The following is a 22,407-nucleotide window of genomic DNA, read 5'->3' on the forward strand; positions in this document are numbered from 1 at the left end:
GTGTAACAGCAAACTGTTGGTCTCCAGAGTACCAACTAAGAGCTATAAAGCAGTACGACAAAACCACGTAAAAAGGACGAGACCTAAGCCACGGTGCACAAAAGAGATGTGATTGGCCGAGAGACTTTGCAAGGCCCTCACCTCTAGTGCTGCTCAGAATGCAAATTAAAACCACAGTAACACATGACCTTTTGCCCATCAGCTAAAATTTCAAAGGCTGTCGCTGTTTGGGGTTGAGAGGCTGGGGAGCTGCCGTCGTCGGGCCCTGGATGAGGTGGGAGTCCACGCTTAACCGGCCCGAACAGGACAGCTCGGCAGCGTCCGTCAAAATCCACAACTCCTGTGTACTTTTATAAGCAATTCGGTTTGGCGGGGGGCGGGGGGTCTGTCCTAAGGAAGGACACGGAAGGCTGTTCGTGACCTCACTGCCGGTACCAGAGAAGAGTTGGGAACACCTTTGATGCCCAGAGGCAGGAGGGTGGTCAGTGTGCCAGCACCCGGCGTTGAGAAGGAGAGCCCCTTCAGGTGCTACTTAGCGAGCAGAGGAGGATCGCGTGATGGCCTTGGTTGCAAAGAGGCTGGACCGGCTGGAGGAGAGAAAGGGAGGCAGAGGCACTGCCCAGAGCTGAGCGGCACCCAGCACCAGCACCCCTCGGGCGCTGCGGGTCTGCGGGAGGAGGCCCCGTGCTGGGGGCCCGTCACCGGCAGGCCTGTTGCCCTCTGGCTGAGAGCCCGGCCAGGAGCGGGACACGCGGCTCCTCCCTTCCTTCCGCCTCGTAGCTCCTGCTGGTGCCTCCCTGGCAGAGGCCAACGAGAAGCTGAAGGTCGGGGAGTCAGTCGGGAGACACGGTTTGTCGCCTTCTTGCCTGGGACTCCGAGGTGAGCACCAGAGGAGCTATGAGCTAACGGAAGGCTGGCCCCGCCGATGAGGTCGAGGCAGCCCTGTAACAGGGAGTCCCGGGTGCCAATGACGGATGAGGAACACGGTCCCGCGGCACACGGGAAGTGAAGAAGCCACGTCACGGGACAGGACCGGGGTCGTGGTCTGTACAGGAAGGCGATGCCTGCACGTGTGCGTGTAGACACACGCACGTGCGCAAGCAGCAGGGAGGGGCACGGGGCTGGTGGCGGACGTGCGCTCCGGGCCCGCAGCCGCCGTTCCCACGGCACCTGCTTCCAAGACCAGTGTGGGGCCGGGGAAGGACGGAGCGCAGGCGCGGAGGCATCTTTGAGGGTGGTATTGTTTTACTCGGGTTGTTTGAATATTTAACGATGACACTATGTTAATTTATTACTGCAATTTTTAAAAATACAAAAATAAAACATGAAAACGTTTTTTCAACAGACATGAAATGGGTGCCTGGGTGGCTCAGTCGGTTGAGCGTCTCACTTCAGCTCAGGTCATGATCTCACACTCCGTGCGTTTGAGCCTCGTGTGGGGCTTTGTGCTGACAGCTCAAAGAGCCTGGAGCCTGCTTCGGATGCTGTGTCTCCCTCTCTCTCTCTCTCTGTCCTGCCCCTGCTCATGCTCTCTCTCTCTCGCAAAAATAAATAAACAAAGGGGTGCCTGGGTGGCTCAGTCGGTCAAGCGTCTGACTTCGGCTCAGGTCATGATCTTGCGGTTCATGAGTTCGAGCCCCGCATCGGGCTCTGTGCTGACATTTCGGAGCCTGGAGCCTGCTTCGGATTCTGTGTCTCCCTCTCTCTCTGACCCTTCCCCTCTTGAGCTCCGTCTCTCTCTTTCAAAAGTAAATAACATTTAAAAAATAAATAAATAAATAAACATTAAACAATAAAAAAAACAAAAAGATATGAAAGATACTAAGGACTCAGTGAATTTGTATGAGTTGCTGTGGGTAGAACATTGCTTCAGATTAGGAACTTCTATTTTGAGGGGTTTTTTGTTTTTTCGCTTTTCTCCTTTTCAGTTTTTTATTTAATTTGTAGTGAGTTAACACAGACTGCAGTATTGATTTCGGGAGTAGAATTCAGTGATCCGTCACTTACACGCAACACCCAGTGCTCATCACAAGTGCCTTCCTGATACCCGTCACCCATGTAGCCCCCCCACCTCCCTCCATCAGCCCTCAGTTCTCCATCATTAAGAGCCTCTTCTGGTTTGTTTCCTTCCCTCTTTTCCCCTGCCTTCCCGTATGTTCATCTGTTCTGCTTCTTAAATTCCACATATGACCGAAATCATATGGTATTTGTGTTTCTCTGACTTATTTCAGTTAGCATAATACCCTCTAGCTTCATGCACGTCATTGCAAATGGCAAGATTTTGTTCTTGTCGATGGCCAAGTAATGCTCTGTTCTGTATATAAACCACATCTTTATCCACTCATCAGTCAATGGACGTTTTGGCTCTTTCCATAAATCAGGAGAAATTGTAAACATCGGGGTGCATGTGTTCTTTCAAGTCTGTATTTTCGTATTCTTTGGGTGAATACCTAGTAGTGCAATTGCTGTGTCATAGGGTAGTTCTATTTTTAGTTTTTGAGGAACCTCCATACTGTTCTCCACAGTGGCTGCACCAGTTTGCATTCTCAACAAGAGTGTAAGAGGTTCCTCTCTCTCCGCATCCTCGCCAGCATCTGTTGTTGCCTGAAGTGTTAATGTGAGCCATTCTGACAGGTGTGAGGTGGTATCTCATTGTGGTTTTGGTTTGTATTTCTCTGATGATCAGTGATGTTGAGCATCTTCTCATGTGTCTGTTGGCCATCCGGATGTCTTCTTTGTAAAAATGTCTATTCATGTCTTCTACCCATTTCTTCACTGGATTATTTGTGTTTTGGGTGTTGAGTTTGATAAGTTCTTCATAGATTTTGGATACTAACCCTTTATCTGTCATTTGCAAATATCTTCTCCCATCTGTCGGTTGCCTTTTAGTTTTGCTGATTGTTTCCTTTGCTGTGCAGAAGCTTTTTATTTTGATGAGGTCCCAGTAGTTCATTTTTGCTTTTGTTTCCCTTGCCTCTGGAGATGTGTTGAGTAAGAAGTTGCTGCGGCCAAGATCAAAGAGGTTTTTGCCTGCTTTCTCCTCGAGGATTCTGATGGCTTCCTGTCTTACATTGAGGTCTTTCACCCATTTTGAGTTTATTTTTGTGTCTGGTGTGAGAAAGCGGTCCAGGTTCATTCTTCTGCATGTCGCTGTCCAGTTTTCCCAGCACCCCTTGCTGAAGACACTGCCTTCATTCCATCGGATATTCTTTCCTGCTTTGTCAAAGATCAGTTGGCCATTCGTCTGTGGGTCCATTTCTGGGTTCTGTATTCTGTTCCATTATCTGGGTGTCTGTTCTTGTGCCAGGGCCATACTGTCTTGATGATGACAGCTTTGTGATACAGCTTGAAGTCCGGGATTGTGATGCCTCCTGCTTTGGTTTTCTTTTTCAAGATTGCTTTGGCTATTCGGGGTCTTTTCTGGTTCCATACAAATTTTAGGATTGTTTGTTCTAGCTGTGTGAAGAATGCTGGTGTTATTTTGACAGGGATTGTACCGAATGTGTAGATTGCTTTGGGGAGTATCAACGTTTTAACAATATTTGTTCTTCCAATCCACGAGCATGGAATGTTTTTCCATTTCTTTGTGTCTTCAGTTTCTTTCATAAGCTTTCTGTAGTTTTCAGCATACAGATCTTTTACATCTTTGGTTAGATTTATTCCTAGGTATCTTGTGGGTTTGGGTGCAGTTGCAAATGGGATCAATTCCTTGATTTCTTTTTCTGCCACTTCATTATTGGTTGTATAGAAATGCAACCAATTTCTCTACCTTGATTTTATATCCTGCAACTTCGCTGATTCATGTGTTAGCTATAGCAATTTTTCGGTGGAACTTTTTGGATTTTCTAGAGTGTCGTGTTGTCTGGGGATAGTGAAAGTTTGACTTCTTCCTTGCCCATTTGGATACCTTTTCTTTCTTTTTGCTATCTGATTGCTGAGGCTAAGACTTCAGTATTATGTTGAACAGCAGTGGCAGGAGTGGACATCCCTGTCTTGTTCCTGACCTTAGGGGGAAAGCTTTCAGTTTTTCCCCATTGAGGATGATATTAGCTGTTGGTCTTTATATGGCCTTTATGACCTTGAGGTATGATCCATCTAATCCTACTTCGTTGAGTGTTTTTATTGAGAATGGATACTGTATTTTGTCACGTGCTTTTTCTCCACCTATCGAGAGGGTCATATGGTTCTTATCCTTTCTTTTATTAATGTGTACCACATTAGTAAAAGAAATTATAAATAAAAGAAATTAATTGATTGATTTGTGAATATTGAACAACCCCCGAAGCCCAGGAATAAATCTCATTTGATCATGGTGAATAATTCTTTTAATGTACTATTGGGCTCGATTTGGTAGTCTCTTGTTGAGAATTTTTGCGTGCATGCTCATCAAGGATACTAGCCTGTAACTCTCCTTTTGAGTGGGGTCTCTGTCTGGTTTTGGAATCAAGGTAGTGCTGGCCTTGGAGGAGTTTGAAGTTCTCCTTCCATTTCTATCCTTTGGAACAACTTGAGAAGAATAGATATTGATTCTTCTTTAAATGTCTGGTAGAATTCCCCTGGGAAGCCATCTGGCCCTGGACTCTTTGTTGGGAGATTTGCTTTCGTCAACATCAGTCGAGTAAATTTGAAGATCATTTGGCTTTACGAAACAATTCACGGGGCGCCTGGGTGGCTCAGTCGGTTGAGCGTCTGACTCTGATTTTGGCTCAGGTCACGATCTCGTGGTTTGTGGGTTTGAGCTCCGCATCGGGCTGTGTGCTGACCGTGTGGAGCCTGCTTGGGATTCTCTGTCTTCCTATCTCTCAAAAATAAATAAACATAAAAAAAAATGAATGAAGTAGCTTTGCACGTCCTGATATGGAATAATTTCCAGGAAATACGAAGTGTGTTTACAGCCCGTTAGCAGTGTGCCTGCTGCCCTTCCCTCTGCAGGGCCCGTGTGTCTGTGCAGAGAACCTCCAAGGGGTTGCTGCGTATCTGCTGTGTCCCCCACACGCAGCCTCAAGGTCACACGTATGTGCAGACACGCTGAAGCCTGTGCCTCGGACTAGCCTGGTTATCTGTGGCAGGGGTTGCCGTTTCTCTCGTCTGACTTTGTCTCCCTTCATGGTGAAGCTCGTTTTACTGAGCCTCTTTCGTTTTATGTCTTCCTTTCCTTACCTGAAATCCGACTCCTTTAATAGGCCGAAGTGTCCGCCCTCATTCATGTGCAGCTTGTCGTACTCCGGTCTCACACACAATTGACAGACACACCAAGGGACCTCCCCGGGCTGTCCTTTTGACCTCTGTCTACATTCGAGCCCATATGTGAGTCGTCTGCTATTTGTTGTTTTTACAATCAGAAAAAAATCTAGTCCATTTTTGCCCAGCAGTTTGGTGCCCCTGCCCCCTCCCTGGGTCTCAGTTCCTTCTTCTGGAGAGACAGAAGCTTCCCGCTGTTGGGGATTCTTTCTTTCTCTTCCTGAAGTTACGCGGACACACAACGTTACGTAGTTCCAGGAGGACAACATAGTGATTCCACAACTGTGTACGGGATAGGTGTGTGATCGCCATCCGTCCCTGTACAGAGTTTTTACAGTATCGTTGACCGTATCCCCTGTGCTGCATTTATTTTATAGCTGGGCATTTGCACGGCCTCATCCCCTCCCCTATTTTGCCCGCCCCCCTCCCCCAACCTCCCCTCTGGCACCATCCCATTTATCGTCTGCGTTTAAGTCTTTTTTCTTTGTTCATTTGTTTTGATTCTTTAGATTCCACCTGAGTGAAAGCATGCAGTATGTGTGTTTCTCTGTCTGACTTATTTCACTTAGCATGATGCCCTCGGGGTCCGTCCGTGTTGCTGCAAAGGGCAGGATTTCCTTCCTTTCTCTGGCTGAGTAACTTTGCGTCGTCTCTGTCTCCCACTCTTCTTACCCATTCGTCTGCGCACGGGCACTGGGGCCGCGTCCACAACTCGGCAGCTGTAACATCTGCTACGGTAGACTTGGGGGCGCACGTCCTTTCCGGTTAGGGTTTTTGTTTTCTTGGGGAGATACCCACAAGTGGACCCACTGGCTCCTGCAGCAAGTCCACGCTGCAGTGTTGGAGGAACCGCCACCCTGTTGTCCACAGCAGCCACACGGGCTTACACTCCGCCACCGGTGCACGACCGTCCCCTCTTCCTCCACACGCTCACATGGTTGTGGATTCCGACGAGGATGGGCCCTTGACCGGCTCGCTCTGGGGAGGAGGCACGGGCAGGGGGTAAAATCCTGTCTCACAGCCTGCCTGCCAGAGCAGACCCTGGGAGTTCAGGGAGGGCTGGCTTTCCGTCTGATCTTGCAGGGGAAACCGGCCTGGACCCGCACTGGCACCGAGGCGCGCCAGCCACAGGCGGGAAGTTCCCCTCTGTGATTCCCATGGCCTGGTGTACTCCCGTGGCCGCAGTGGCTAAGGCCGTCTGCACAGCTCTGTCCGCGGGCCGTCCTCGCCGGGAAGGACTCGGCTCCACTGCGTCCTCGGAGGAAACCCAGCCCCGCGAAGCGTCGGCAGCTCATACAGGTTTTACAGAGCGACGGGGGAGAGGGTCAGGACGTGCACTGCCTTACCGAAGTCAGTGTAGACGTCCGATGTGTGCAGCGCCCCCAAGGTCCTTTCTGGCTGCCAGCTGCCCTTCCTCCCACGTGATCCCCACCCCCAGCTCCGTGGCTGCTGGGGACCTCACACAGGACCCCTCCCGAGGGGGGATGTGGTGGCCTCCTGCAGGGGAGCCAAGCCCACCGTGGGCCATCTTTGCGCAACCCGAAATCCGGGATGGGTTTCACACTGTAAAGGGCTGCAGAAAAACAAAACAAAAAGCTGGAGAACACGCACCAGGGCCCGTGTGGTCCCCAAAGCCCAAAACATTACCGTCTGGACCTCAGCAGAGAGCCCGAGAGCCCCAGTCCAGAGTGACAGGAAATAGGACCAACAGGAAAACCCGAAATCCCCCTGGCTGGCTCTCGTCTGCTTTCTGCGCTGTGGGCAGGGGGCAGGCGGGCCGGGGGGCCTGGGGGGCTGAGGACTTCTGGGGTGAGCTGGGTGCAGACCCCTGCCGGCGAGAGTGTCTGGGCTCCAGGCGCCCCGAGGCTCAGACGGAGCGCTGCGTCATGGTCCGGTTGTAAGCCCTGGGTCTGTCCTGTGCCCTTTGTCACAGAAATCCATCTAATGCCAGGAACACCCACTTCTGACTCCTGAATGCTGTGACCCTGTTCTCGTTTCCTTGCTCCGTGGGCATCTGAGGGGCCGCAGACCGCCGGCGTCCTGTGACTTGGGTAGGTCACAGGGCCGGCCAGCCGCGGCCACTGCTCCCGTGGCCCAGAAGTTGGGTCCTTCGGCTTCTGTGTTGCTGAGGACAAGGCCGTGGCCTGGGACGAGCAGGAGAGCGCCGGCAGGTTTGGGGCTGTTCTCAGGGATGGACGAGAAGCCCGGAGCCCACTAGGCCCTGTCGTCACCGTCACCGGGTGGTCTGCGGGCGGAGGCACAGCCCAGTCGTCCCGAGCCTTTCTGGGAGACGGCTGAGCGAGAACCCCAGGCCGTTGCGAGTTCTGGAAGGTTCCATAAGCTTATTGGGATTCAGCCTCCACTGTGGTCCCAGAGAGGCGGGCAGTGCGGCTGCTGCTGGAGGAGCAGAGGCTGGTTCCGTGTTCACAGCCACCCAGCGGGAAGCCCTCGGTCCACAGCCGGCTGCTCGGGGGCTCCCCGTCCGCAGGTGCACGCCCTTCCACACACCGCGTACGTGCTGCTCACGTCCTTCTGCACACTCCAGACACGCCCCGCGCACACCCCACGCACGCCGCGTCTGCTGCCGATCTCCCGCAGATCTTCCCCGAGCGTGTCCTGGGACGTAGGCCTCCCGGAGACAGCTTCTCAGCCTCGACCTCTGAAAATGTTCGCATTTCATCCTCGTCGCTGAAGGGTGTCTCCACGGGGTGTGGGGGGCCAGGTCACTGCCCTGCTCCCGGACAGAGGTGGGAGCCAGTGGCGCTGGCCCGCGGCCCAAGGTCCCTGCAGGTTCCCCCCCGTGTGCTTCTTTCCGGTGGCCGCTTCCAGGACTCTCCTGTGCCTGTGGCTGTTGGCAGGTTGGGTAAGACGTGCCCCCGTGTGGCTCTCTCTCCTCGCGCTGCTGGAGGTTACTGGGCTTCATCAAAATATTTAGCCCTTATTTCTTCAACAATTTCTTAAATGTTTATTTGTTTTTGAGAGACAGAGTGTGGCCGGGGGAGGGGCAGAGAGAGAGGGAGACCCAGAATCGGAAGCAGGCTCCAGGCTCCGAGCTGTCAGCACAGAGCCCGACGCGGGGCTCGAACTCACGGACCCGGAGATCATGACCTGAGCCGAAGTGGACACCTAACTGACTGAGCCCCCAGGCGCCCCAGCAATCTTTTACTCCCCCATCTTTGTCCTCTCCTTCTGGGATGTCAGCACTGCACGTGTGTTACAGGCGTCACCTCCCGGTGTTACACGTTCCCTCACCCTGCGTCACGTCACAGATACTGGGGTGCTTACAAACGGAAGGCTCATGGCGACCTCGTATCGAGCAAGGCTGCGGCACCACTTTTCCAGTAGCATTTGATCCCTTCGTGCCTGTGTGCCCGCTGAATAATAAAGAACTTGACTGGTCTTTGTCCCGGCTTTCTGGGGCGGAGACTCGAAACCCTTGAGTTTTGGGTCACAGGGGCGTCCTTCTCACTCACACGTGAGTTTATGTCATGACCACCCGGCCAGGTGTGCTCGCTATTGGGGTTTCTTTGCTTTTAGGGTAAGGAGATACGGTTGACCCGTGAACAACGCGGGTGTGAGCTGCACAGGCCACGTGTACGTGGGTTGTTTCCAGTGACCACAGCGCAGGGCTGCAAACGTCGCTCTCCTAACTTTCCTAATGACGTTCGATTCTCTAGCTTAGTTTATTGTAAGGACTTAGCAGGTACTGTATACAGCACGCAAAATACACGGTAATGCACTGTTTATGTTACCAGCAAGGCTTCCAGTCCGCGGTGGCTGTTAGTCAAGTTTCTGGGAAGTCAAAGGTTATATGCAGACCTTCAACTGCACAGGGGTGGGGGGCATCGGTACCCCCTGACCTGTGCATTCTCAAGGGGCAACTGTATATGTGTGCGTACAAACCGTGCAAACACACAAATGAGAAATGTTTCTCTGCGCAGCCAGCTGTACCTACGTTAAGCTAAACACGAGTTCTTACTACGTCTCCAACCACCACCCGTTACCCCAGGGCCCATCCTCCCCTCGATCCCCTGTAACCTCCCACTCAGCGGTGAGACCGCACGGGGCTCCCACCGGCCGCCGGCCACGTACTCGGTTGTTCCACTCCAGGACGCGGGCCGCAGGATCAGAACCGGTCACCTGACCCCGCCGGGAACGACTTCGTCCACTGGAGCCCGGCGCTCGCGGGCGGGTGCCCTGCCTTGAGTCTTACGGACTCCCGCCCCTTCAGCGAGGGGGTTTCACGCGTTTGTAACACCCCGAGAGTCTGGCCACAGTCTGCATCCCTTCCTGGGTCCCCGACGTCCGAAATTATCTTTCCTTCATCCGCGAACGTTAAAGTTCCGTGGGTTTTGACAAATGTGCGGTGCCCTATATCTGAAGGAAAGTATTTGCAGAACAGTTTCACTGCTCTAAAAATCCCCCTGCCTGTTCAGTTCTGCCGCCCCCCAGACCTCTGGCTGCTGCGGCTCCGTTTGGCATCTCTATAGCTTTGCCTCTTCACTCAGTAACGTGCGTGTGGGTTTCCTCCGGTGTCCGTGCGGCCTCAGAGCTCATTCCTTTTTATCCCCGAATAGCAGTCCATCGTCCGCGTGGACCACGGTTGGTTCATCGATCCGCCTGTTGAAAATAGCTCGATTACTTGCAGTTCTTGGCGATTATAAATGAGCCGTTATCAACGTTCAGTGCAGGTTTTGTGTGGACGGAAGCTTTCAAGTTAGTTGGGTAAATAACTAGGAGGGTGATTGCTGGGTTGTACGGTAAGAGGATGTGTGGTTTTGTAAGAAACCGCCAAACGCAGTTCCAGCGGCCGCACCATTCTGCACCCCTGCCTGCAGTGAGAGAGGCCCCGCTCTTGTCCTACCGGCAGCCGGTGTTGTGGGTTCCTTCCATTTCAGCCATTCTAATAGAGAGTTGTGTCGGGGCGTCTCCGGTGGCCTTTTGATTTGAAACTCCCTGATGACACACGGTGCTGAGCATCTTTTCGTGCTCTGATTTGCGTGTGCACGTCCTTGAGGGGAGATGCACGGTCAGATCTTTTGCCTGACGTTTACTGGGTGGTTTGTTTTATTATACTTGAGCTTTAAGGGTTATTTGTACATTTTGGATAACAAGTCCTTTATCTGATAATGTGACGTGTGTATTTTTTGTATCGTGACTTCCTATTCTTTAAATGCTGCCCTTCCCGGGGCGCCTGGGTGGCTCAGTCGGTTAAACATCCGACTTCGGCTCAGGTCATGATCTTGTGGCTCGTGGGTTCGAGCCCCACGTCCAGCTCAGAGCCTGGAGCCTGCTTCGGATTCGGTGTCTCCCTCTCTCTCTCCCCTTCCCCCACTCGCTCTCTCTCTCTGTCTCTCTCAAAAATAAATAAACATCAAAAAAGTTTTTTGATGTTGCCATTCCCAGAGCAAAAATGTTTAATTTTAATGGAGTCTAACTTGCAGATTTTTTCTTTCAGGGACTGCGCTTTGGTGATGCGTCTATACGCGAGGTCACTTTTGTCTTACTGTGGAAGTTTTATAGTTTTGTGTTGTACATTTAGGTAAATTCAAAATATATTTTTCATATTACTGTGGCTTATAATTTATTTTGAATTAAATGTTGTATAAGAGTTAGGAGCTGCATCGAGGTTCGTTTCTGTACATGTGGGGGCTCAGTTCTAGAACCGGAGATGTTTGTATATTCAGCTTTTTTCTCCCCTGTAACGTGGGGCGATTTAATTTGCTATGTTCAATATAGAGACGGTTTCTGGAGATGATACAAGTTGCCCTCTCAGTAGAATTCATTTTGCTTCCTTTTCTTTTAATAGCATTGCTGTTTCTTGGAGAATTCTGTGGTAACTATAAAAAAGTAAAAACAGTATTTATTTCCATCAATTAATGAAGCAATATATAAATTGTGACACACTCATAGAATTGATTTGTGAAAAATAATTAGTGCATGTATTAACATAAATTTCACATTTTTAATTGAGTGACAGGCACACAACAAAATAATGGGTATGCTGTGTACATTTTTTACAGAAATATAATTAACGTGAAACAGTGGGTGTCAGGTGTGCATCGTAACAATTCGATGTTTGTGGAAATGGGGGAACGACCACCACAACAGACTTAGGTAACATCCATCGCCTCCCCGGGTCACAAAAACTGTTTTCTTCTGAGGAGAACTTTTGATCTACTATCCGCCTTTGCAACTTTCCAACGCACAGTATGTGACTATTAGCTAGAGTCACCGTGCTGCCTGTCACATTCCCTGGGACTCGTTTATTCTGGAACTGAGGTTTGTCCCAATGGACCCCTTTCGTCCCGTCTGCCCACACCCCGGCCCCTCGCAGCCGGCGACCGCCGCTCCGCTGTCTGTCTCTGAGCACGTAGTCACGCGCAGTAGGTCCTACGTGTGCGTGTGCGTCCGCGTAAACGTGAAGCCCTGCAGGCCCGTCCACATCATGGCAAACGGCAGGATTTCGTTGTTTTTATGGCCGAGTAATATCCCATCGTGTGTACGTACCACTTCTTTGTCCAGTCCTCACTCGACGGACATTCGGGCTCTTTCCACGTCCAGGCTGTTACAAATAGTGCTGCAGTGAACGTGGAATGCATACGTCTTCTCAAGTTAGTGTTTTCATTTCCTTTGGATAAATTCCCAGAAATGGGATCGCGGGATCATCTGGTAGTTCCGCTCCGTTCGTTTTCTCACCGTCTTTAATTTTTGGAGGAACCTCCGTACTGCTTCCCGGAGCGGCTGCACCAACTTTTACTTCCACCAGCAGTGCTTGAGGCTCCCTTCTCCACATCCTCGCCAGCACCTGATACGGCCCGTCTTTGGCCCAGCCTTTCCGACAGGCGTGAGGTGATATTTCTCTGTGGCTTTAATTTGCATTTCCCCGATGATGAGAGATGTTGAGCATCTTTTCATGTGTCTGCTGGTCACCTGTGTCTTCTTTGAAAAAATGTCTGTTCGTGTCTTCTGCCCATTTTTAATCTGTTTTGTTTTTTTTTTTTTGCTATCGTGTTATATGAATTCTTTCTACCTTTTGATATTAGCTCCTTGTCACATCTATGATTTGCACACATCTTCTCCCATTCAGTAGGTTGTCCGCTCATTTTGTCGACGGTTTCCTTGGCTCAGCAGAAGCTTTCTGGTTCGTGTGGTCCCGCTCGCTTAGTTTTGCTTCTGTTGCCTTTGCTTTTGGTGTCAGATCCAGTGATCGTCGCCAAGACCAGTGCTAAGGAGCTTAAGCCTGTGTTTTCTTCCAGCAGTTTTAGGGTTTGAGGTCGTCCATTCTGAGTTGGTTTTGCGTATGATGTGACATAGGGTCCAGTTTCGTTCTTTTGCCGGTGGCCGTCCTGTGTTCCCAGCACCGTTTGTTGAAGAGACGGTCCTCCACCGTGTGTATTCTTGCCTCCTTCACTGCAATTTACGTGACCATATGTGTGCAGGCTTATTTCTGGGCTCTGCATTCTGTCCCAGCTTTCTTTGTTCTAAGATTTAATTAAGTGACCTGAACACAGTTTGACTCTTTCATGTTTTCCTTTTATACTTCGTTAGGTAGAGCTGGGGCATTCTTCAGTCGGGTTCATTCTTCCCCACCATCAGGGGAACACCTTTCTGAACGTTCTCGCTGATGCCCCATGAATGGCGAGGCCCCGTCTAGCTGTTGGGAACAGGCAGTGTTCCCGGCACCTCGTGAGGGTTCCCTGGGGACCGTTCCCTCCAATTCTTTTGGATTCTCTCCGCCAGTCGGGCAGTTTCCTCACGTGCATGTGCTGACTAGCGCGCTGCTGAACGCTCAGGGGGCCCTGGGGGCCTCGAGTCCTTACTTTGTGCAGACGCTTGCTGTCTGACACCACAGATTCTAGCCTCCTTGGCCTCCCAGCCTCCAGGCTCCGTCGCCTTAACCAAGAAGGCCTCTGGGATCCGCGTGGGTTTTCTAACCTCTGCCGTGGGCTGGAAACCTCCTCCAGGCAGGAGCGGGGGCCGTCCTGTGCCTCACCTCGTGCACTTGCAGTCCAGCGGGGTCCTTTGTCCCTGGGTGTCCCATGCCTTCATATATCCTTTCAGGTTTTCGTAGTTGTTTCTGGTGGGAGAGGGATACAGTCCCTGTTACCCTGTCTCGATCAGGAGCAGAAAGCGTGATGGCCACGTTTCGGTCAAGTTTGAAGAGACGTAACCCGTGAAGCCCGCTGTCATTTTACTCCGCCGGGATCCGCTCCCCGCAGGGCCCGGTGCTATCCGAGCCGCCACAGTTGCGCAGCCGGGAAAGCGACCTGGGAAAACCCACTTTCAGTCGCCATCGGAAAGATGTCTTTGGAGTGTTTCACTGAGTTAGGATACGTACCACACACTCCCGCTTTGGACAAGCATGAAGGTAACTTCCTTGGCTATATTTACGCGTATTTATTTAAGAACGGTGAGAAGTTCAGATTAAAAACCCATCAAACGTGAAACAAAAGCAGTGGAGGTAAGTGATGGAATCAGTAGAAGTCATCCCATCATCGGTAAGTGACTTGTTACAAAATCCTTCCGCTCTCATCAGAAGGGAAGGTGTTAAAAGGAGGAGACCGAGCTCCAGTGGCGGCAGTGAGTGGACTCACGACGTTCGCTGGCCCCGGGAACGAGGAGCGGGTCGTGTGGGCATGAGGGGGCCGGGGACACGTTTCTCGCCGACCTGCCCTGACAGCGGAACGTGCGGCACCGGGGGAGGGGGGTGCCGTGCGGACCTCGGGTGTGCGGACTGGGGGGGCCCGGCCCCGAGGACACCCAGAGGCCCGAGACCCCCGCTCGGACGTGAAAGAAATTTGACAAGGACGCTCCCATGAGTCACGGCCCATCGCGGTGTCAGGTGGTGAGGCTCAAGAAGCTTGAACCGGCAGCGGTGTGAGCGGTTCAGCCCCCACGTCGGGGGAGGACTGGCTGTGGAGGCCCCACCGCCCGGGGCCCCCTCACCCGCCCGCCTGGGCCCAGCCTTCCGGCGCTGTGCTCGCGGAACCCTCTTTTTGAGTCGTTGGACACAGTTCTCATCAATTTTGTCTTCTAGGGGGTGTGAGCTCATCGCAGAGTAACTGAAAATACAGAGAAGGAAACTGGTAGCCCCAGCCCGCACTCCTACGTGCGATGTGAAGGGAGCCCCGCGGGCACCTCGATCACCGTTACTCACGTTCTTCCGAGCCCAGCTGCTGCTGCCGGTGGAGGTGCCACGTGAGCCACGCCAGGTGCTCAAAGCCACACGAGGGGGACGGTACGGTGGGAACATTTCCTGTGTGTGTGTGTGCATGTGTGTGTGTAAATTTAGGGTTCTGGTCTCATAACTGAGGGGAAATTGACACCCACAAACACACATAACAGGTGCGATCTAGAGGCGAGATGAGGCGCCCCCTGTTGTGGCTGCAAAAGCCGTGAGGCGGGGCCTGGGCTTCTCTTCTGGAGGGGGTGAGCACCGCCGGCCCGGCCTCAGGCCTCGCCACGGGAGCCTCGGCACAGAAGCTGGGCGCCTCCTCGTGTGCCCACCCCCGGGAGGCCCCAGGCTCCGCTCAGCGAGTCAGGGAACCCATGGAACATTTTCCCAAGTTTCTCTGATCCTGGAAACGGCGGAAGCCGCCAGTGACACTGTATCCTCCACAGCCTAAAGGCCAGTGGTGCATGGCGGGGAGAGAGCTCTTTTATAAACCGGGTCAGCCACTGCTTAGTCCTGGGTGACAACTTGTGTCCGGGGTTCGGGCGTAAGAGCGTGAAGGGCTGGGAAGTGGAAAGGTGATGTCTGCTTGGGACAGGACATCCCTGTAACCAAAAAACATTAAAAAATGTATTTAGAAATAGAGAAAGAGACACAGAGAGAGGGAGAGCGCGAGTGAGGAAGGGACAGAGAATGAGAGAGAGAGAGAGAGAGAGAATCCCAGGCAGCCTCTGCCATCAGCACAGAGCCTGATGCAGGGTTTGAACTCAGGAACCGCGAGATCATGACCTGAGCCGAAGTCAGATGCTTAACCAACTGAGCCACCCAGGCGCCCCCAAAAAACATCTCTAAGGTAATAAGAATAATACACTTTCTAGAAAAAAATGCTTAAAAAACATATATAAGTATAAATAACAAAAGTAAGTCACCCACAATCCAATTACTAATCAGTAGTAAACATTCCTAAGATTTTGGTGTTTCCGTATATATATGAAACGTAGACATGTGTGTTGTGTTTTGTTTTGTTTTTAACGTTTATTCATCTTTGAGAGACCGAGAGTGTAAGGGAAGGGCAGAGAGAGAGGGAGACACAGAATCTGAAACAGGCTCCTGGGTCCGAGCTGCCAGCACAGAGCCCGACGCGGGGCTCGAACTCACGGACGGCAAGATCATGGCCTGAGCCGAAGTCGGACACTTAACCCACTGAGCCACCCAGGCACCCCCATATGTGTTTTATTTTTTACTGTTTACTTATTTTGAGAGAGAAAGAGAACAAGCAGGAGGGACAGAAAGAGGGAGGCAGAGAAGCCCCAGTAGGCTGCACACTGTCAGCACGGAGCCTGATGCCAGGCTGGGATTCACTAACCGTGAGATCATGACCTGAGCCAAAATTGACAGACGCTTAACCGACTGAGCCACCCAGGCGCCCCTACTTATGTGTTTTCTTATTGGATCTTTCATACATACAATCATTTTCAAAACACGAACACCCTCTACTGACCCTATCTTAAAAACGTGATCAGAGCCCCTTGAACACCTTCTCTGATCCCACCTGCATCGTTGCCCTGAAGGTAACTACCAACCTGAATTTAGTTATTCCCACAGATTTCTACTGTCACGTAAGTGTGCATTCCAGAAAACGTAAACTCCCGTTCTGCGTTCTGCCTGTGGTAAACCGTGTATAAATAGTACGGTGTATATCCTTCTGCAGATCGCTTTTTTCCGTTCAGTAACATTATAGATACAATGTAGTTTGTTCATTTTAACTGCAGCAGAGTATTCCGTGGCGTGAATATGCCCAGCTTCATCTGTTCATACCCTCTTGTTTCTGATGTCTTGCGCTGAAAATACACTTCGGTGTATTCACACTTTGTGGACCTGTACACCATGAGAGATACTGGCTCGGGTCTCGTGGAGTTGCCCTCCCAGCAAAACGGAAGCTTTCCCCGTCGCTCCAGGTCCCCACCAGGAATCCCCTGGACAATTTCAGTCCCCCCACCTGAGTCGTGAGAGTGAGAAATGGTGTCTCATTGCCCTTTTGATTGGCATTTCCCCAGCATTGGCGAGGTTGAGTGCACTTTCATACGTTCCTGGGCCGTGCATATTTTCTCTGACTTGCCTGTTCATGCTCTGTGCATATCTGTTAACTTAGGAAATCCTTCCTCACCCAGGGTCATAACGATATTGTCTTCTAAACATTTTTAAGGTGTGCTTTTCACAGTGAGGGTGTAAACCCACCTAGATTTGATTGGAGAAGGTATGACCTGAAGTAGAGATACAATATCATAGTCCCCGTGGCCACCACTGAGATATTTACACAAAGACATACCATAAAAAACATAATTGAAGTGAAATACCAAAAGGAGTTTGCAGAAACCAAAAGAAGGCAGAAAATGGCAAACAGAGAAACAAGGCGCAAATAGAAAACACGCAAAGAATGATAAGACTTAAGTCCAAACGCATCGGTTCTTCCATGAGCTGAAAATGGCCTAAGCACATTAAAGACTGACGGTCAGCATGCTGTCAGAAAGGGTCTGCTGCTCTTACCACAGTGTGTGTGTGTGTAGAAAATCGCTGTAGACAGAGACTGTCAGAGCACTTACAAGAAATAACAACTATCTTCTGTCCCTAAGAAACTCACTTCAAATGTGAGCTTACAAGACGGGTTGAAGAAATGGCAGAGGACACACTGGCAAACGGAAACAGAGGGAGCGCCAGACAAAGTCAACTGCAGAGCAAGGAAAATGCAGAGACCAAGAGGGACATGACAAGAAGACCCAACAAGCCTCAATGTGTAGGCACCTAACACAGGGTCTGCAAAGTACAGAAAGAAAACACTGGCAGGATTTCAAGGGGAATTTGACAAACTCCAGTTACACTCGGAGGTTCCAATGCTCCTGTCTTGGGAATTGACAAAACTGGTAGAAAATGAGCAAGGATATGAAGAGGAGAACAGCATCGACATGAACGTGTACACATACAGGTGTCCACACACACAGAACATGTACACATATAGGTGTCCACACATACACACACACACACACACACACACACACGAGCATATATACGCGTGAGATATTTTTATATCTTCACCCAACACAGTAGAACACAACCCTTCAAGTGCACACGACACATTTACCAAGATACACTCTAAAGTCATTGAAAGTAATTGAATGACATAATGGTATTAAGCCAGGCATTGTTAACAGAAAGATAACATGAAATTCTCCCACACTTAGAAGTTAACCAGTCCACTTCTAAATAGTTCATACATCAAAGAGGAAGAGTCAAGGGAGATCAGAGCATATTTTGAACTAAAAGTGTCCAACTTATAGGATGCATATAAAGCAGTACTTAGAGGGAAATTCATAGCACTAAATGGTGACATTACAGAAGAAGACAGGTCCCAAATCCATTAACCAAGTGTCCACCTTAAGACGCTCCACGGGGGAAGGGAACTCATAGCTCATGAGTTCAAGCCCCATGTTGGGCATGAAACCTACTAAAACAAACAAAAGCAAAACCAAAAAACCCCAACAAATAAACCCAAAGCAAGCAGAAGGAAGGAAATGATAAAGATAAGAACAGGTATCAGAAAAATTGAGAACAGAGAAAAATCAGTGAAACCAAAAACTAGTTCTTTGAAAACATCAGTATGTTGATAAATCTCTTGCAGACAGAAAGAATAAAAGAAGACAAAATTCACCAATATTAGGAAAGAGAGCATATCACTACCATCCACAGAAACATAAAAAGGGAAACTACAAACGGCTGCACACACATTAATGTGACAACTTAGATGAAATGAAGCAATTCTTCAAAACCACGCGCTTGCAAAACTCACTCAGGATGAGCTAGGTAACTGGGATAGTCCTCACAATGTGTGTGTGTGTTTCCACATCACCCAGGAATCAACTCCGTTCTCACAGTCAGTGACCAGGTGTCCCACCAAAGTAACTCAGTTCTGACTCTACCTGCCTGAAGAAAGCACCACAGGTGAAGGACTCAGTCCCACAAGCCCGCCCCCAGTTCAGACGCCAGTCCAGGTTGTCTCCTGTGCTTCTGACTCACCAGCTATTAATTGGTTTCCGTGACCCCCTCCTCTGGTTCTGTTAATTTGCTGGAGCAGCTCCCAGAACTTGGAAGACAAGTTGACTTCGTAGATTGCAGGTCTATTACAAAGACTATTAAAGGATCTGAAGGAACGGCCGGATGTAGAGATGCATAGGGTAGGGTGTGCGAGGGTCCCTGGACCCTTCTGCACGTGATTCACCAGCCCGGAAGCCCGCAGGACCCCCTCCTTTTGCGTTTTTACGGAGACTCCAAACCCTCTAATCATAGTTGGCTCCCCCTGGCACCCAGCCCCCATCCTTAGGGCTCTTCCAAAAGTCTCCTCATGGACACAAACCCAGTTGTGGTGTAAAGGGGCTGTTTATGCGGAACAGGACACCCACTTCCCCCTCGTGGCTCCGAAGGGACTTCAGGAACTGAGGACGGGAGACCAACTGTTGTAACAAAAGATGTTCCCTTTTCTCTTAGAGACTCCAAGGGTTTTGTGAGCTGTGAGCGCCAGGATCCTGGATGAAGACCAAAATACACATTTGCTGTAAAGCACAGTGTCACAGTCCCATAGCCATTTAAAAAATTGAGTCTGTAGTTACCCCTCCTGAAAACCTCCAGGCCCCGATGGCTTCAATGACAAATTCTACCAGACACTTAAAGAAATAACACCAATTACATCCATTCTCTTCCAGAAAAATAAAACAGGAGGGAATATGTCCCAACTTAGGAGGACAGCATTACCCTGATATTCATACCTAAGAGTACAAAAGAAAGTAAAAGGAAGGGAGGGTGGGAGAGAGGGAGAGATGGAAGGAAGGAAGGAAGGAAGGAAGGAAGGAAGGAAGGAAGGAAGGAAAGGGAAGGAGGGAGGAAGGGGGAGGGAGGGAGGAAGGGAGAACTACAGACAAATACTCCTATGAGCCAAATGAAAATCCTCAATCAAAATATAGTCAAATGTTATATAAAAAGAAGAATACACCACAACCAAGTGGCATTTATCATGAAAATGCAAGGTTGGTTCATCAGTTGAAGACGGATCACTATCATTTGTCATGTTAATCATCTAAAGGAAAAAGATCACACATCGTATCAGTTGGTGCAGAAAGAACATTTGACCAAACCCAGCACCCACTCATGAGAAAACTTCCCTCAAAGGGCGCCTGGGAGGCTCAGTGGGTTCAGCATTCAACTCTTGATTTCAGCTCAAGTTGTGATCTCAGGGTTTGTGAGATCAAATCCCGAGTCAGGCTCTGCACTGACAGTGTGGAACCTGCTTGGGATTCTCTCTCTCTTCTCTCTCTGCCCCTCCCCCGGCTTGTGTGCTTTCTCAAAACCAACAAACAAACCTTCCAGCAAAACAACGGGTACCCGGGAACTTCCTCAACCAGATAAGGGGCATCTACAAGAACATACAGCAGCTTCCATCACATTTAATGGTGAAACACTAGATGTTCTCCCTGAAACTAGGAATAAGACAGAGAAACCTACTCTTAGAAGTCTCATTCAACACCATACCGGAAGTCGTAACCACTCTAAGGAAAGTTTAATAAATGTACACATATGGGGAAAAAAAAAAGAAATAAAACTGTCCCAAATAACCTGTAAGAAAAACTTGTAGAACAAATATGTAAGTTTGGTGAGGTCGTGGGATGGAAGATTGCAACAGAAAAATCAAACTTAGAAACCATAAATTTAGAAAACACTCTCTACGGTAGCTCCAAAAAAGCCCCATAAATACTCAGGTACAGTCCACAGAAAACATGCACTGGGTCTGTGTGTTAAAAAATACAAAGTTTTAAAGAAAGACATCTCTAAAGACTTAAATAAATGGAGAGACATACCATGTTCAGGGATTTAAAGATTTGACATAATAAAGACACCAGTTCTCTTTAAATGATGTGTGGATTAACTACATTCCCAAAATCCCACAAGATTTGTTGATACAGGTAAGCTGATTCTTATATGCAAAGATGGAAAAACTAGAATAGTTTAAAGAATTTTGAAAAAGAATAAAGGTATGAGCATTACGTTACCTGATTTTTTTTTTAATGTTTGTGTACTTTTGAGAGAGAGAGACAGCATGAGCAGGGGAGGGACGGAGAGAGAGAGAGAGACACAGAATGAGCCTGACGCAGGGCTCGAACCCACGAACCGTGAGATCATGACTTGAGCCGAAGCCGGACGCTTAACCGACTGAGCCACCCGGGTGCCCCTACGTTACCTGATTTCAAAACTGACTCTCAAGTTGTGGCAGTGGAGCCAGTATGGTGTCGGTTGGTGAAGGATGGATATGTAGATCCATGGAACAGAATCCAGAGCCCAGAATAGAACCAGACAAATAAGGGTAATTGATTTTTTTACAAAGGTAGAAAGGCAGTTCACTAAAGAAAGGGTAGTTTTTCAACAAATAGTGTTGGGACCACTGGAAATATATATGCAAAAAAAAAAAAGAATCGTGGTCTTAATTGCATAACTTATGCAAAGATTAACTCGAAATCAGTCATCGATCTATATATAAAAATATAAACTTTTTGAATAAAAACAGGGGCACCTGGCTGGTTCAGTCAGGAATATGTGACTCTTGATTTCAGGGTTGTAAGTTCAAGCCCCACGTTGGGTACGGAGACTATATAAACAAACAAACAAACTTTATCTTATTTCTATTTTGGAGAGAGAGAGAAAGAGCATGAGCAGGGGAGGAGCTGACGGAGGGAGGGAGAGAACCCCATGCAAGCTCCACACCCAGCACGGGGCCCCACACAGGGTTCCATCCCGCGACCCTGAGATCATGACCTGAGCCGAAATCAAGGGGCGGACGCTTAGCCGACTGAGCCACCCAGGTGCCAATAAACTTTTTTTAAAAAGGAAGAAAATCGTACTCACCTGAAGTTAGGCCAAGAGTTGGTACATAGGACGCCAAAAGCCAAATCTGTAACAGGACATACGTCTCCTGGTCCACCAAGGGGCGTGCCACGTGCCCCCTGTACCTGGGTGGCCCCCGGAGTGCGGCCGTGTCGCTGCCAACCTGTGACCAGCCTCCACCAACCCCCGAAGCCCCTAGCCACCACCCAAACACCCACCACCCCACGGCCACCACTCTGTGCGCCTCGCAGAGACAGGCCCAGATCTGGGGAGCAAACCCTGCCCGTCGGCACAGAATCGGTGAGGTGTTCTGTGAGGGTCAGGTGGGAGGCATTTTCGACTCGGGGCCAATGTGCCGCCATCCACAAAAGCAGCCTGTTCCATATGTGAACTCAGGGGCCCAGCTGCGTTCCCATCTGTGACTGCCTTTTAAGCCCCCGGCCGTGTTGCAGGGTGAGGGTAACTCATTTGGGGCATGAGAAAAGCAGAACTCCAGAAGAGAGCAGGGCCGTGGATGCCGAGGAAGAGGCTGGTCCACCGAGAGAGGACAGGAAGGAAGTCATTGACAGATTGGAGTCGATCTAAATTAAAAACGTTCACTGCAAAAGGCACCATTCAGACAGCAAGAAGGAAAGTGACGGAGCAGGAGACAGATGCCAAATCGCGCATGTAGAAGGGCCCCCGCAGACTGAGACCAGCCAGCTCAGTGATCTGACAAACGACCAGGCGCAGAATGGGCTCGAGATCTGAACAGACACTTCCACGAAGAAGCTACAGACACACAGATGCGCATGGATGCAGTGTGTGTGTGCGTGTGTGCGTGTGCGTGCACGCGCGTGTGCGTGCGCGTGCAAGTCAACGCGCAGAAACGTGCGGAACCTTGACAGCACGAGACAGCAGCACCCGCCTGTGGGCAAGGCTGACGGCATCCAGCGCTGGCGGGGCGAGGAGGGCAGGTGGCGGGCACACAGCGAGGCCGCCATGCTGGCAGGCAGTCCGGCCGCCGCCTCCAAAGCGCAGCACGCACCTGCTCGTGAGTACTGACCCCACTGGTTTGAAAACTTACG

The 22,407-nt window shown here is 50.1% G+C and overlaps 1 long non-coding RNA gene across 2 annotated transcripts in view; it reads left to right on the forward strand.

Annotated features, from left to right (window-relative positions):
• The window catches only part of LOC109259781 (uncharacterized), a 31,418-nt gene extending 12,104 nt beyond the window's left edge, over positions 1-19,314 (forward strand). The window contains exons 3-4 of one of the 2 annotated variants that reach the window (XR_002076763.2): positions 14,282-14,482; positions 17,050-19,314. This is a non-coding gene — a long non-coding RNA (uncharacterized LOC109259781). The remainder of the gene's footprint in view (positions 1-14,281; positions 14,483-17,049) is intronic. The other variant, XR_008421052.1, reaches the window with a different exon arrangement.
• Positions 19,315-22,407: the final 3,093 nt, after the last annotated feature.

The sequence above is a fragment of the Panthera pardus genome, unplaced genomic scaffold (genome assembly GCF_024362965.1).
Source record: "Panthera pardus isolate Hobbes unplaced genomic scaffold, ASM2436296v1 HiC_scaffold_12, whole genome shotgun sequence".
Classification (NCBI taxonomy): Eukaryota; Metazoa; Chordata; class Mammalia; order Carnivora; family Felidae; genus Panthera; species Panthera pardus.